Source organism: Cebus imitator, unplaced genomic scaffold, assembly GCF_001604975.1.
Source record: "Cebus imitator isolate Cc_AM_T3 unplaced genomic scaffold, Cebus_imitator-1.0 Scaffold560, whole genome shotgun sequence".
In the NCBI taxonomy this organism is placed as follows: domain Eukaryota; kingdom Metazoa; phylum Chordata; class Mammalia; order Primates; family Cebidae; genus Cebus; species Cebus imitator.
Window position 1 is genome coordinate 626,618 of NW_016107875.1, and position 15,221 is coordinate 641,838.

Consider the following 15,221-nt stretch of genomic DNA (forward strand, 5'->3'; position numbering starts at 1 on the left):
AGTAGAGACGGGGTTTCATCATGTTGACCAGGATGGTCTCGATCTCTTGACCTCGTGATCCACCCGCCTCGGCCTCCCAAAGTGCTGGGATTACAGCCTTGAGCCACCGCGCCCGGCCATAAACAGTATTTTTTTTAAAATCAAAGAATCTAAACAAAAAGTATGATGAGCACTGGCATTTAAGCTCTCTGACTTTAGCATTTAAGTAGTCTGACATAGCATTCATTAGTAACCAACCAAGCTGTGCAATCTGAATCATGATTTGTTAAATATTACACCCTACATCCCCAGAACATTCAGGCTGGTTATAAAGTTAAAAATGTGTAAGTAGGTAGATAAGCATCATAAGTTATGGACAGCCCCTTATATAAATTGCTGTTTAGCAATACACAAACTGCTTCAAAGATTTATGCTTATGGGTAGACATTCAATTATATCAATAAAATAGCATCCTGAAAATATGGGCACATTTTAAAACATACTAAGATGATTCTGTTAACAACAGTCCACAGTATGACTGAGTAGTAATAAGAATCTACTTACAAAAAAATTAATCAACATCATTAATGATTGATTCAGTATAGCTCCCAGGGAACAGACCAGTCACTTGACTGAAGATTCCTTCATATAAGCCATCATCATTCTTTATAACATAAATGACTGCACCATCCATAAATGACAGCTCATCATCCTTGTCTTTTATATAATCATAAACTGCAATGATGTTCTCAATACAATTCTTGGGGGCCCAAGCAGTATCTTTATCTGCATGTGAAACATTATACTGAACTACTGCAGCCTCCTCATCTTCATAATCCACTGGAGCGGGTGGTGGTGGAGGTGGAAAGTCATCAAACATGATAACATTATCCAGTGGTGTTGGTGGTGGGGAAGTTGAACTATCCGGTAACAGGGTGAAGGTGTAGGTACAGCAATGTGAATACTAACACTACCGCTTCCTTTGTTTTTTTGACTTCCCTTCCTCCACTACTTTGACTGTGTGCTTTGGTTTCTGATTTAATGAAGTTGTCCTGCCTGGACTATGATGAGTTCCAAACGTAGCAGGATGCATCATATAGCCATTATGGACACTTGGGGGTTTAATGGGTTCTAGGGTTTTATAAGGAGTATTCTGTCCCAATAATCCCTGGCCTCATATGAGAGGACTTGGTGGTTCTGAGTAGGAGGATTTGTTCTTGACACTGTGTCAATTCTTTTTTTTTTTTTCCTAAGATGTAGTTTTGCTTTTGTTGCCCAGGCTGGAGTGCAATGGCACAATCTGGCTCACTGCAGCCTCCACCTCCCAGGTTCAAGCCATTCCCCTGCCTCAGCTTCCTAAGTAGCTGGGATTACAGGTGCCTACCACCATGCCCAGCTAATTTTTTGTATTTTTAGTAGAGACGATGTTTCACCATGTTGGCCAGGCTGGTCTCACCCTGACTTCAGGTGATCCACCTTCTTTGGCCTCCAAAAGTGCTGGGATTACAGGCATGAGCCACTGCGCCTGGCCAGCAGTGTGCCAATTCTTGTAGGCTGGTTATTTACACACTCGACACCATGGCTCACATCATTTAGAACTATGTACGTAATAGGTATCCGAACATACCTTATAAGAAGCTCTATATTTGCAGGTGCCATTATTTTGTGAATTCTTGATGTGATCTCTTTATTAATATCCACAATCTGTGAGATATGATTGATGAAAGACTCCATTTTCCAAAGTTAAAAGCCTTGGATGTTCAGAACTGGAGCACACTATTGGACACTGCAGCTATTTGATTAGTAACACTAACTAGCGATTGGGCTGTGTAGGCTTTGGTCTCTTCTAAAGCTCTTCTCTGACTTGACAGTAGTTCACCACGTGGGTGTGGTTCTGGTAACTATCAGCACCCTCTTGTGAGACAGGACCTTCTCCTCTAGTAACATTTGCAGCTCTGCCATTTTCCACCCTTCTGCATCACTTCCTCTTGCATTAAAGAGACAGAGGCAGCAAGCTCCACTGAGGCTCCGAGCACCTCATAACCTGGACACAAACCAGCTTGCCACCTGGTATTCTCAATTTGTTAATATTGTGTTGAGGATTTTTGTATCTGTGTTCATGGGAGATGTATCTGCAGTCTCCTTGTAATGCCTTTGCCTGCTTTTGGTAGTAAGATAATTATGGCCTCACAGAATGAGTTAAGAAGTACTACTTCTGCTTCTATTTCTAGAAGAGATTGTAAAGAATTAATGTAGTTTCTTCCTTAAATGTTTGGTAAAGTTACCAGTGAACCCATTTGGGCTTTCTGTTTTGAAAGGTTATTAATTATTGATTCAATGAATGTAGTAGACGTAAGCCTTTTCAGATCATCTATTTCTTTTTGCATGAGTTTTGGCAGATAGTGTTTTTCAAGAAATTGGTCCATTTTTATCTAGGTTATCAAATTTGTGGATATAGAACTCTGTTCATGATATTCGTTTATTGTCCATGCATTAATAATATTTATGGGATCAGTAGTCACGTACTCTTCTTCATTCCTGATATGTCATTGTGTTCTCTATTTTTCTTAGCATGGCTAAAGCCTTATTACTTTTGTTAACCTTTACAAAAAGCTAGCTTTTGATTTTTTTGACTTTCTCTATCGACTTCCTGTTTTCAATTTCATTAATTTCTGTTCAAATGTTTGCTATTTCTTTTCTTCTGCTTACTTTGAATTTAATTTGCTCTTCTTTTTCTAGTTTCCTTAGGAAGCTTGGATGATTGACTGCAGACTTTTCTTCTTTTCTAATATATTTATGTAATGCTATAAGTTTCCTTCTAAGCACTGCTTTCACTGCATTCCACAAATTTTGATAAGGTGTATTCTTCCTTTCACTTAGTTCAAAAAATTTTTAAATTTCTCTTGAGATTTCTTCTTTGACTTATGTGTTATTTAGAAGTGTTTAATCTCCAAGTATTTGGGGATTTTCTAGCTATCTTTCTGTTATTGATTTCTAAGTTTAATTTCATTTTGGTCTGAGAGGAGATAGTGCATGATTTTTATTCTTCTTAATTTGTTAAGGTAGTTTTATGACCCAGAATGGGTCTGTCCTGGTGAACGTTCCATGGAAGCTTGAGAAGAATGTATATTCTCCTGTTACTGGATGAAGTAATCTACAGATATCAATTATGTCCAGTTGATTGATGGTTCTGTTGAGTTCAATAATGTACTTACTGATTTTCTGCCTGCTGTATTTGTCCATTTCTAATACATCTCCAACTATAATAGTGGATTCATCTATTTCTCCTTGCAGTTCTATCAGTTTTTACTTTATGTATTTTGATGTCCTATTGTTAGGTGCATATATATTAAGGATGATTATATCTTCTTGGAAAACTGACCCTTTTATCATTATGCAATGCCCCTATTTATCCCTGATAGCTTTCCTTGCTCTGAAGTCTGCTTTGTCTAAAATTATAATTGCTACTCCTACTTTTTTTTATTAGTGTTAACATGGTCTTTCTTCATCCCTTTACTTTTAATCTACTTTTTGCCTTTATGAAGTTTCTTTCTTTCTTTTCTTTTCCTTCCGTTCCTTCCTTCCTTCCTTCCCTCCCTCCCACCCTCCCTTTTTTTCTTTCTTTTTTATTGAGACAGAGTTTCGCTCTTGTTACCCAGGCTGGAGTGCAATGGCGTGATCTCAGCTCACCACAACCTCTGCCTCCTGGGTTTAAGCGACTCTCCTGCCTCAGCCTCCCGAGTAGCTGGGACTATGGGCGCGCACAACCACATCCAGCTAATTTTTGTATTTTTAGTAGTGACAGGGTTTCACCATGTTGACCAGGATGGTCTTGACCTCTTGACCTTGTGATCCACCCACCTCGGCCTCCCAAAGTGCTGGGATTATAAGCATGAGCCACCACACCCGGCCTCTTTCTTTTTCTTTCTTTTACTTTCTTTCTTTCCTTCTCTCTCTCTCTCTCTCTCTCTCTCTCTCTCTCTCTCTTTCTTTCAAGTCTTGCTCTGTGGCCCAGGCTGGAGTGCAGTGGCACAATCTCTCACTGCACTGCAACTTCTGCCTCTCAGGTTCAAGTGATTCTCCTGCCTCAGCCTCCCAAGTAGCTGGGATTACAGGCATGTACCACCGTGCCCAGTTAATTTTTGTATATTTAGTAGAGATGGGGTTTCACCACATTGGCCAGGCTGGTCTCCAACTCCTGACTCAGGTGGTTTGCCTGCCTCGGCCTCCTAAAGTACTAGGATTACAGGCACGAGCCACTGCACCCGGCAGGTTGGCGAATTTTTTTCTCCTCTTACTACTTGCAAATATTTCACTCTATTATCTTCTTGTTTGCATGGTTTCTGCAGAGAGGTAATATGTAATCCTTATCTTTGGTCCTTTAAAGGGAGATTTTTGTTTCTCTGGCTTTTTTCAAATTTTTCTTCGTCTTTATCTGAAATTTGAAAATAATATGCCTAGTTGTAATTTTTTTTTTTTTTGCATTTATCCTGCTTGATGTTCTCTGAGCTTCCTGGATCTGTGCTTTGGTGTCTGACATTAATTTGGGGAAATTCTCAGTCTTTATTGCTTCAAATATTTTTTCTGTTCCTTTCCTATCCTTCTAATATTCCCATTATGTATATGCTATATTTTTTGTAGTTGTCTGTCCCACAGTCTTGAATATTGTGTTCTGATTTGTTAGTTTTTTTTCTCTGTTTTTCAGTTTTGTTTTTTTTTTTTTTTAGACGAAGTTTCGCTCTTGTTACCCAGGCTGGAGTGCAATGGCGCGATCTCGGCTCACCGCAACCTCCGCCTCCTGGGTTCAGGCAATTCTCCTGCCTCAGCCTCCTGAGTAGCTGGGATTACAGGCACACGCCACCATGCCCAGCTGATTTTTTGTATTTTTAGTAGAGACGGAGTTTCACCATGCTGACCAGGATGGTCTCGATCTCTTGACCTCGTGATCCACCCGCCTCGGCCTCCCAAAGTGCTGGGATTACAGGCTTGAGCCACCGCGTCCGGCCTTGTTTTTCAGTTTTATAAGTTTCTATTGACATAACCTCTAGATCAGAGATTTTTTCCTCAGCCCGATCTAATCTCTAATGGGCCCATCAAAGGCATTCTTCACTTCTATGACAGTCTTTTCGTGTCTCCAGCATTTTTAAAGAATATTCATCTCTCTGTTTACATTATTTATCTATTCCATGTTGCCTACTTTTATCATTAAGATCCTTAGCTTATTGCTTATAGTTTTTTGGAGAATTTGTATTATTTTTATGTACAGAAAACTCAGCAGTGTGGCAATGTAAGCCTCAGACTTGGGACCCAGAGCCTTGCCTCCCCCATGACGGCATATCTCATGGTATCTTCATTGTAATTGGTCTTGATAGCTTCCACCAGCTTAGCCAAAGCCCCTTCGTCTTCCGAGTTAACCTGGGTGAAGGCAACAGTGGTGCAGGTCTTCCTGTGGACTAGACATCCCAGCCTTGCCTTCCCTTAATAATGCAGTAAAGGACTTCCATTTTAGGACACAGGTCTGGTGGGAAGACAGGCAGCTCGAGGGGCTCCACATCGCATGCAGTCACCACCAGCAGAGCTTTCTTGTTCTCCACCAAGGTGACGGTGTTAACTCCTGCTCGAAAGACAGGTAGTCTCTTAGTAAGGACACCCGCTTTGCCCAAAGCTTTCTTCTCCGCCAGGGCCAACAGCCTCTGCTGCTTCCCTTGCTTTGTCTCTGGGCCAGCTTAGGCAGCTGAGCAGCTGTTTGGCATTCCAAGGCCTGGGTGAACTGGTTAATCATAACGGGCACTTTCAGCCCTTATAGAGGATGGCTCTCTGCCGCTGCAACCTCATATAGCCGGGCCATTTCACAAAGTGGGTGAGGTCACTTTTGGGCTGGATGTCCTGTCCAATGCCAAAATTCTTAAGGTTTTTCTCAAACAGGGGATTCACCACTGTCTTGGCCTCTGGCTTCTTTATGACAACAGGGGCCAGAGCCACATTTCTGCCCTTGGCCTTCTTTTCTTTCAGCGTCTTGGGGGGCAGGAGGAGAAAGCGATTATAGTTTTTTAAATTCTTAGTCAGATAATTCTAACATTCCTGCCGTACCTGAGTCTGGGTTCTGATACTCGTTCAGTCTCCTCAAACAGCATTTTTTGCCTTTTATTATGTCTTCTAGCTTTTGTTAAAGGTGAACATGATGTACTGGGTTAAAAAAATAGTAAATAGGACTTTAATAATGCAGTGGTACAGTGTGGGGTGAGGGGAAGTATTCTATAGTCCCATGATCAGGTCTTAGTTTTTGTTGTTGCTGTTTTTTGAGATAGAGTCTTGCTCTGTCACCCAGGCTCGAGTGCAGTGGTGCGATCTCGGCTCACTGCAGCCTCCGCCTCCCGGGTTCAAGCAATTCTCCTGCCTCAGCCTCCCGAGAAGCTGGGACTACAGGCATGCACCACCATGCCTCACTAAGTTTTGTATTTTTGGTAGAGATGGGGTTTCACCATCTTGGCCAGGCTGGTCTCAAACTCCTGACCTCAGGTTATCCGCCCACCTCAGCCTCCCAAAGTGCTGGGATTACAGGCTTGAGCCACTGTGCCTGGCCTAGTCTCAGTCTTTTGTGGAGCCTGTGCCCCTGCACTGTGAACTTCACAAGTGCTTTTCAGATTTTTTTCCCCTTAAGTGAGACAAGATGGCTAGAGGAGGCTGGAGTTGGGTTTTTCACTTCCCCCAGGTAGGTTAGGCCTTGATAAAGTCCCAGCAGGTAGGGCTCTGGTAAAATAGTTTCTCCTAAGGCAGGCCTTGTTAGGAGGAAGAAAACCCCCTGGTGTATTAGAATGGTTTCTTTTTCCCCTCACCCTGCCAGCACAATATTTATGATCTAATATGATATGCCTAGTTGTAATGTTTTTGGCATTTATCTTACTTGATTTTGAGCTTCCTGGTTCTGTGGTTTGGTGTCTAACATTAATTTGGGGGAAATTCTCAAGTCATTATTGCTTCAAATATTATCCAATGATATTATCCAATATTTATTGTGGGGACCTGGTAGAGTTCTCAGCAGTAAAACTCACGAAAGTGTGTCCCCAGTGCCCCCTTGACTGGGTCTCCCTGGAATTTTTAAATCTCGGAGTGGCCCACACTCAGCCTCTGTTAATTCATCAATTACAGTTCAGTTATCCTGTCACTGGTTCTGCAGAGGTTTCTGCTCCAGTAAGTTGTCATTCTGTTTCTGCCGGTCTCTCCAATCCTAGAGGCAGCAGTTTGCCTTGTGATCTCACTCTCTAACAGATCTAAGAAGAGTTCTCAATTTTTCAGTTTGTTCAGCTTTTTACTTTTTTTAAGGCCAGAGTGGTAACTTCTAAGCTTCTTACATACCAGATAGGAAACCAGATGTCCTATTTAGGTTTTTAAAAAATGTGCACATAATATGTGATTTATCTAAAATTGACATATATTACTTATATAGCAAAGAAAAAGGCTCGTTTGTGTTTTTCCTGCTTAACCTATGCAGTTTCTTCCTCAGCAAAGCTCAAGTCTAAGGCATCTAAGGCTAGATTCTGTATAAGAAGCAAACAGGATTTGGGAAATACTATTCTACTATTGACCATGCTTTATCATAATGACTTTTAAATTTGCATTTGCTGCCTCCTGACCACAAAATGGCTGTTGCAATTTCAGACGTTATGTCTCGATTCAAGATAAAAGAGGGAAAGAGCAGCATAAGCCCCGTCTGTCCTTTTCACTAGGAAGACAGAAAATCCTCAACAAATCCTGCTTGAGTCTGGTAGACCAGGCCTCTGTTTCAGGGGTGCCCCTAGCTACAAGGGCCTGGGGAAAGAAGCCTCTGAATGTAAATGTGGTGGGCAGGCAAGAAAGGGATTGACAAAGGCTGCTGGGTTAGGCCACCCAACATAACGTTAGAATATTTGAAAATGGTATTAACCTTTCCTTCGCATTATTGATCATTCCTTCTGCACAGACAAGAATCAGACATTGACTAAGCTTTTGAGCTTAATGTAACCCTGCTGACTCATAGTGTTTATTCAAAACCAATACCTTGATATTATCGACAGAGTCAGGACTGAGAGAAACTGTTTTTAATAAAATAATTTAAAGTTCTAGTGGGAGAAAAAAGGGTTGTTTTAATCGCTAGCAACCCCAATTTCCCACCTTATTAATTATACTTTTGGAAGATCTGGATAAGCCTACTCAATCTTCAGTCTCATTAAACATTTTCTCTTAATGGAGTCCTTCCCTAGACCATAGATCAGTTTAAGAATTCCCTGCTTTATGTTCTCATAGGCCCCTGTTCTTCCTTTATTACAATGCTAATGCTTTATTTCAATTACTGATTCGAGTTCTGCCTGCCTGACTGAAAAGTAATGTTCACTAAAGTCAAGGATCTTGTCTTCCCTGTTCACCGCTGATATATAGTATATATTGTCAATAAATTTTTATTGAATGAATGAGTGATGGCATCCCTCTTCCAATACCACCAAAAACGTCAAGGTATCTATTATGCTATAATTGTCACACAGGGTCAAATTAGGAAACCAAAACCACACCGAATAGTTAAAGCAGGGGGAATTTACTACACTGAATTGACAACACAGGAGAGAGAAGATGCTGTGAAAACTACCTGGGAATGGATGGTTCCTAGATGGGCAGAGCAACGGCAGGAAGCTCTTAGGACCCTTAGGTTGGAGGGACAACAGGAAAAACCAATATTACCGAGACCCCAGGGGGTCACAAATGTATCGAAGATATCCCAGTACAGTCTGGCTCATCTGGGTCCCCTATTTAGAGTCTCACAAGGTCAAAAATCAAGATATTGGCAGGGCTGCAATCCTTTCTGAAGGCTCTAGGTACAAATCTGCTTCCAAGCCCTGTCAGGTTCTTGGCAAATTCAGCTTCATGATAATGTAAGACTGTGGTCCCAGTTTGTTCGGTGTCAAACGGGAGTGGCTTTCAATCTCTCAAGACTGCCCACATTCCTTGGTTCATGTCTCCCTTCGTCTTCAGAGCCAGCAATGGCAGATCAAGTCTTTCTCATGCTTCCGATTTCCCAGACTTCCCCTTCTGCCTTATCTCTCCTGTTTCAAGGGCTCATGCGATTAGAGTGAGTCCACATGGCTAATTCACAATAATCTTCCCATCTGATAACCTTAATCACATCTACAAAGTCCCTTTTGCCTCAACGTGTGAATGTCTTTGAGGAACCATTATTCTGCCTAGAACAGCCTCCCACTAGTCCATGAGTCAAGCTCAGCTAGATTTCAGTTGGTACAAGGGGCTGAGAAACAGGCCTGCAGAGCAAGAGAAGAGTGGGGAATAGATCTGAGGACAAGCAGGCTCAGGATCACTACATTTTAAGATGACAACATTTTTTTCTTCTCAAACTTGGACTGGCCTGAAAGATAATTGGTCTACTTTCAATTTGTCAAAGATAATGAATTAATCCCATTTACTATAAAAACAAACAAAACCCACAGATAACATACCGTGCAATTATATATTAATTCAACTATAAGGCAATTGTCAATTGGCTTCCATTATCCGCCCTACCCTGATTCTCAAATAAGGGTCAACTAAAATTACTATCTTCTGCAGAGGAATATGAAAATGAGGCCTAGGCCAGGGAGGGAAACCACAATATAATTCCAGTCTCAAGGAGTGCAGAATTTGAAATGAGTCCCTGAATCCACAGTATATTCTTGGTCCAATCTCTCTGGATTAAGCCGTCAAGATGAGCGCCAACTAACCCAGAGATTCCTGGCTTCATTGTTGCTGTCTCAGAAGACTCAGCCAGCCATAGGACCCAAAATTGTCCCCAGAAATTTTTTTTTTTTTTTTTTTGAGACAGAGTTTCGCTCTTGTTACCCAGGCTGGAGTGCAATGGCGCGATCTCGGCTCACCGCAACCTCCGCCTCCTGGGTTCAGGCAATTCTCCTGCCTCAGCCTCCTGAGTAGCTGGGATTACAGGCACGCGCCACCATGCCCAGCTAATTTTTTTTGTATTTTTAGTAGAGACGGGGTTTCACCATGTTGACCAGGCTGGTCTTGAACTTTTGACCTCAGGTGATCCACCCGCCTCGGCCTCCCAAAGTGCTGGGATTACAGGCTTGAGCCACCGCGCCCGGCCTGGTCCCCAGAAAAATTTATGTCAATAAACTGCTGCCATATGATATCAAACTCCAGCAGGGACCAGGATAGATTGAATACCAGAGTCAGGCTCCTAAAACGATCCAGGGCAATCAATGAGCCACTCTACCTTGTTGTAGCATTGTACACCAAATGGTTTTGTTAACCACAAAATAACAAGACTGCATTTTGCACTGGTTATGTTTTTGGACCATGCAAGTTTCAGAGATAGTATTTACAGTATTTCAAAACTCCAACGATCATTTTTGGTAACCATCCTCCAGCATTTAACTTGCTTCTCATTAGCAAGCCTGCATGGCAGCAATACCTAAAAGGGTTACTTCGACGGTGAATTTTGTGAAAGCAACACAAGAACTGTTAACAATAACAGAACTAGTACACGGAATGAGAACACTACACTCAAGCATAATTCATACTATAGACGCCCAATGTTGCAAGGAGGAGTTCTGCTAGAAACACCCATCCCCCTCTGAGTGAAAACCTTTAGTGAGGTTGATGTGACTGAGAATAGGCTCCACTCTGGTCCGCTTTACATTTTGTACTGTCCAAACTCTGCTATGCCTCTTCTCTCTTGTCCTACTCAGGTCTGCATGCAGTAGGATGTCACTTTCTTGCATCCTTGACCTTTAGCCGAAATTCTCAGTCTTTGGTTGTTTAAAATTCACCTTAAGGACAGTTCTTAAAGAAGTTCAGTCCTTTCAATACGCCCTACAAATGCAGACTCCTGTTACCAAGTGGCCTAGAAATGAGCCTTCTCTCTCTTCTCATGGCCCAGGAGCTTCCTCCTCTCTCTCGTATGAGCTCTTTGTGATCTCTTTCCAGCGGTCTATAAAAAGATGCTCTCAGTCCACTCTTTTGTGTTGCATATATTGTCAGCCACCAAAGAAGGGGTTAACTTCTCCTTTGATAGAAAGAGAAATTTTCTGATTGAGATCTGAGCTGAAAACCAGTGCCTCTTAGGGTAGAATCCTGTGTTACATCATCTTTGAAGTTTAACACTTCAACATTTTTCCTGGCTGCTAAAGCTTCACCTGTTTTTTAGATTTTATTTTAAATTATACATACACTACTATTTACTCTCTTTGCTGCACAGTTTTATGAATTTTGACAAGTAAATAGAATGTATAAAACATCACAGTCAACATTCAAAACACTTCTATTGGCTGGGTGTGGTGCCTGTAATCCCAGCACTTTGGAGGCTGACGTGGGCGGATAACCTGAGGTCCGAAGTTCAAGACCAGCCTGGTTAACATGGAGAAACCCCCATCTGTACTAAAAATACAAAAAATATTGGGGCTTGGTGGTGGGTACCTGTAATTGCAGCTACTTGGGAGGCTGAGGGAAGAGAATCACTTGAACCCGGGAGGTAGAGGTTGCAGTGAGTTGAGATTGTGCCACTGCACTCCGGCCTAGGCAACAGAGCAAGACTCTGTCTTAAAACAAAACAAAACAAAACAAAACAAAAACTGTTCTGTCATCCCAAAAATCTTTAGGCTGCTCCTTCATAATCAACCTTAACCCCAGCAACCACAGATCTGTTCTTGATTCCTATAGTTTTGCCTTTTCAAGGATGTTATAGACATGAAATCATACAGTGTATAGCCTCTTGAGTCTGTTTCTTTCACTAAGCATAATGCATCAGAGATTCATTCATGTTGCTGTATATATCAATAGTCAGTTTCTTTTTTATCACTGTATAGTATTCTATTGGGTAGGGCATTAGTTTCCTATGGTTACTACAAGAAATTACTACATTGATAGCTTAAAGCAACAAAAATTCATTCTCTCACAGTTATGGGAGACCAGATGTCCAAAATCAGTATTATGGGACTACAGTCAAGGTGTTGGCAGGGCCTCTGGAGACTTCAGGGGCAAATCTATTCCTTGCCAGCTACTGATGGCTGCCAGCATTCCTTGGCTTATGGCCACATCACCCCAATCTTTGCCTCTCTGGTCATAGTGCCTCCTCTTCTGTCTGTATAGAGTCAAATCTCCCTTTAACTTCCACTTATAAGGATATATGAAATCGCCCCATGTCAGGATCCTTAATCCCATTTACAATCCTTTTCTTTTCCTTTTTTTTTTCTGTATAAGGTGACATTCACAGGTTCCAGATATCAGGACATGATATTAACTGAGGGGTCATTATTCAGCCTTCCATGTGGATATACCAGAGATTATTTATTCATTCACCCATTGAAGGACACTTGGGTTATTTCTGGGTTGGGATAATTATGAATAAAGCTGCTGTAAAGGTTTTTAAGTTTTCATCTCTCTTGGCTAAATACCTGAAAGAGAGACTGCTGGGACAAATAGTAGCAAATGTTTAACTTTATAAGAAACTGTCAAACTGATTTCCACAGTGGTTTCACTGTTTTGCATTTTCACCGGCAGCATTTGAGAGATCCGGTTCCTCCACATCCTTGTCAACAGTTGATAGTCGGTTTTTCTGATTGTAGTCATTCTAGTAAGTATATAGTGAATGACTATTACATTTCTATTAAATTTCTATTAAAGCCCAGACCTGTGGCTTTAATTTGCATTTCCCTAATGACTAGTAAGGTTGAGCATTTTTATTATGTGTTGAAATTTTAATGTTGCATCATTTCATGCCCTCTCTCACTTGGCTATATTTACTCTTAGCTCTCCAAATGTGCTTTAGTAATCGTTTAGAATTAATGAGCCACTTAATAGGTAAAAATCTTATAATTATTAGCCTCTCATGAAATTAAAACTACTGAGTAACTTTCAATGTAGAGGAAATATTTTTTTTAACCTTGCATCTCCAGCTCAAAGAAAGGAATTCTGTCAAGATGAGTCATCATGCCGGGCGCGGTGGCTCAAGCCAGTAATCCCAGCACTTTGGGAGGCCGAGGCGGGTGGATCATGAGGTCAAGAGATCGAGACCATCCTGGTCAACATGGTGAAACCCCGTCTCTACTAAAAATACAAAAAGTTAGCTGGGCATGGTGGCGCGTGCCTGTAATCCCAGCTACTCAGGAGGCTGAGGCAGGAGAATTGCCTGAACCCAGGAGGCGGAGGTTGCGGTGAGCCGAGATCGCGCCATTGCACTCCAGCCTGGGTAACTTGAGTGAAACTCCGTCTCAAAAAAAAAAAAAAAAAAGATGAGTCATCATGATATTCATAAAATATATCCAATGTGCATGGTTAGCCTGCGGTGATTAGGAAGATTGGTTAAGAGTATGTCTATAATGTACATGTGTTATTTTTCATCTTTATGCACCTTTTTGGATTAATACTCTGTGTGTACCAAAATAATTCAGGAAAACTTCCCTTCAAAAATCTGTGTGAAATAGGTTATTTCTAACTCAGTTTAAGTCCATATAATTAGGTCTTTAGGGCATGCATGGGCCTGAAGTCCAACAAAACAGATTTGCTTAGAAGCGTTTCTTAACCAGTGAAATACTGCCTCTGAAGCTGCCAGAAACTCTGAATATCATCAGATCTGCTGAGGCACCTGGAGAGTAATAAACCATTTGAATCATAATCCACCTTCTATTGAATGCCAAAACTCTCACAGGCTAGTTGGGGCATAAAATATGCTTCCATGAGGAGAATATCACACACCAGGGCCTGTCGGGGGTAGGGGGCTAGGGGAGGGATAGCATTAGGAGAAATACCTAATGTAGATGACGGGTTGATGGGTGCAGCAAACCACCATGGCACATGCATACCTATGTAATAAACCTACATGTTCTGCACATGTATCCCACAACTTTAAGTACAATAATAAAAAAATTTTTTTAAATGCCTCTGTGTTTCCAGTAGCTCCAGAATAAATGTCCTGTGCCAAAGAAATAGAACAAGCAAGGCGAAAACCTCAGGAGGCTTGGAAGATAGGAGAAGCGACCATCTTAGCACAAAGGACTTAAGTATAGAATAATATTCTTTTAAAAAATATTATTAAAGGCCGAGTGTGGTGGCTCACACCTGTAATCCCAGCACTTTGGAAGGCCAAGGTGGGCAGATCATGAGGTCAGGAGTTTGAGACCAGCCTGGCCAACATGGTGAAATCCCATCTCTACTAAAAATATAAAAATTAGTGGGGCTTGGTGGCGCATGCCTATAATCCCAGCTACTTAGGAGGTTGAGGCAGGAGAATTGCTTGAACCCAGGAGACAAAGGTTCTGGTGAGCCAAGATCATGCCATTGCTCTCCAGCCTGGGCAACAAGAACAAAACTCCATCTCAAAAAAAAAAAAAATTATTAGAATATATGTATTAACAAAAACAGTAGCAGAAATGGTGTGCCAGTATATTCGTGGCATATATGTTAATAAAAAATAGTAACTATCTTTTATGGCATGTTTATAATATTGTGCCAGACCCTATTATAAGTACTTGACATAAATTAACTCATTTAATCCCTATAACTAACCCAAGAGTAGGTACTATTTTTTTCTCTCTTTTTTTTCTGAGCAAGTTAAGACTGGAGAGAGTAGGTACTATTTTTATCCCCATTTTATGGATGAAGAAAGCAAGACACAAAGAGTTGAAATGACTTGTCCGAGGTCCCAGGGAGCATCACACAGACGCAGACAGGCCCTACCATGTCAGATGACCACTGCTGTCCAGGAACTGTTACTATGTCTCCTACACCCAACCAACGACCAGCCTGATCACGGAGCTTTTCAAAATTCTGATTCCTAGGCCCCACCCCCAGGATTCTGGTTCTGTCCGCCTGAATTCTGCATTCTTTTTGTAGATTCCCCAGGTGATTCTGCGCATTAGCTGGGTTGCAACATCAGGTTGGTTTCCCACTAGTGATTTGGCAAATGTCTTTTTGCTGGTGGAGCATTATTGAATTCCTTCAGACCACACAACACTCCACATCATAAACAACGGGGCAGGTTACTACTTTTAAAATTTCCAGTACAATGAGTAAAAGTCAGGATTAGTATTTTACATACTTACGTCTTCCATTAAAACATATTTTAGCCAGGGGCTGTGGCTCATTCCCATAATTCCAGCACTTTAGGAGGTTAAGGCAGGAGGGTCACTTGAGGCCAGAAGTTCAAGACCAGCCTGAACAACAGAGCAAGACTCCTTCTCTACCAAAAATTTTTTTTTTTTTTTTTT

At 41.5% G+C, this 15,221-nt stretch overlaps 2 pseudogenes; both read right to left on the reverse strand.

The window, feature by feature from the left end:
• Positions 1-550: 550 nt before the first annotated feature.
• LOC108294055 lies at positions 551-1,941 on the reverse strand (annotated as a pseudogene).
• Positions 1,942-1,972: 31 nt separating this feature from the next.
• LOC108294056 overlaps positions 1,973-15,221 on the reverse strand; it is a 17,773-nt pseudogene continuing 4,524 nt past the window's right edge.